The following is a 1,834-nucleotide window of genomic DNA, read 5'->3' as shown; positions in this document are numbered from 1 at the left end:
CTGCAGAAACCCACATGAGGAAGCCACTCATTCTGCCTGGGGGATGGGAGGAGGATTGTGGTTAGGGAAAGCCCCCTAGGATGTGTTAGTCAGGCCCCAAGGTATGGTCAGAAGTTTGCTAAGAGGAGAAACGGGAAAGTTGTTGAGGCCACAGGCACAGAAATGTGAGAACCTGATGTACTTAGAAAATGGTAACAGCTCTGGGAAGGGGGTAGGCAGTAGAAGAAGAAGCAGTTGAGAGTGAATTTTGAGAGATATTGAGTGCCTTGCCAAGAGTTGAGACTTTATCTACCTGCACCATCAGCCTCACTTACCTCTGGACTCTGGTTTTTCTCAGGCCTCTTCCCGTCACTCTCTGGAAGCTGGATACATAGTAAGTGCTATCTACTTATATTGGCCCCTCCCCTCTCCACCTTGGGCCCCACTTTCCTTAACTCTGGTGACACTTGTCTTTCTTTCTCCCTAGTGTGACGCGGAAAGTGATCTGGATGAGAGGGTAAGTGGGGCTAGAACTTGTTGGATGGGCAGTGTCCTAGCTTATAAAATGGACTGTAGCTTGAAGGCCTCTGTGCAGTAGAGTCGCCCCTTGAGTGGAGAACATGGGTTAGGTTTAGCCAGGATTAGGTTTCAGGGAGGAAGGGGAAGATTGGAAGGGGAAATGGTTTCTTTTGTCAGTGACTAAGGCCAACAGACCAGAGGAGAGAGAGCTCATGGCCTGGCATGCCATTCTTTTCAAAACCCTTGGAGCTACCTTTAGTTTTCCATAGAAATCCAGAGTGGCTGTGGAACTGAGATGGTCTGTCCTTCTGACTATTGGTCTGCTTTTCTAATTAGGATCTCATATATAAGAGTCTAAGCAGAGACCATAGTCATGGCAGTAAGGACACGAAGCCATCGTAGTCAGGGTAGGAACTTACCCCATGGAGGTATGTTTTAGTTTATTATAAGGGCTGACTCACTTGTTTTGAGGTCAAATGTCCTACCAATTAATGCTCTTATCCACTTGGCCCCTATAAGGAACTATTGCACTCTGACCTCTGTCTCATTTTCTTTTCAAAACTTGGCCAGAGGGGGACGTAGTGAACTAGAGAATCCACATCTGTCTAAAGGGATGGTCCATTCTAGTTCTAGCTGATTGTTGTCATGTGAGATGGGCACCATTTTTCAAAAGAATATGCAACTCTGGGTTTTAATGAGGGACTCTGGATTTGTAAATGTCGGCAATTTTTTAAACATTTTTTGCTAACCTTCACAGACTAAATCTGTAAGCCAGGTAGGCCTATGGGCCAGCGGTTTGTGATATTGGACGTTTCTTCCTTAATTCGCCTGCTTTTTTGCCACTTTAGTGCTGCTTCCATTTCAGTCCTCCTGGCCTGTTAGATTTCTTAGGCTCAGAATCCTTTCTCCAAACTTAGGCCCCATAGACTATGTCCACAATCTCTGATGGTTCTCAGTGGATTTGACAGAATAGACTTGCCACCACCACCACCAGTTTCTAGCAGGCTCCAGTGGTTGTGGTCTTCCTGAATGGAGGCCTGACCCAACCACGTGTAACTCTATTCCTACTGTTTTTTCCCAGGTCTCCGATGATGACCTCGACCCATCCTTTACTGTCTCAACCAGCAAAGGTTGGTCCCAAGGGCGGGGGCTGGAGACAAAGGAGAGGGAAGTTGGGTGAGCATGAGTCTCAACTGACTATGTCTTTCATCCTGCTCTCGTAGCCTCGGGCCCCCATGGCGCCTTCAATGGGAACTGTGAAGCAAAACTCTCCGTGGTCCCTAAAGTGTCGGGCCTGGAGCGGAGCCAGGAACAGCCCCCAGGCCCCGACCCGCTG

Source organism: Tupaia chinensis, unplaced genomic scaffold (genome assembly GCF_000334495.1).
Source record: "Tupaia chinensis unplaced genomic scaffold, TupChi_1.0 Scaffold000231_1, whole genome shotgun sequence".
Classification (NCBI taxonomy): Eukaryota; Metazoa; Chordata; class Mammalia; order Scandentia; family Tupaiidae; genus Tupaia; species Tupaia belangeri.
This window is presented reverse-complemented; position numbering follows the sequence as displayed.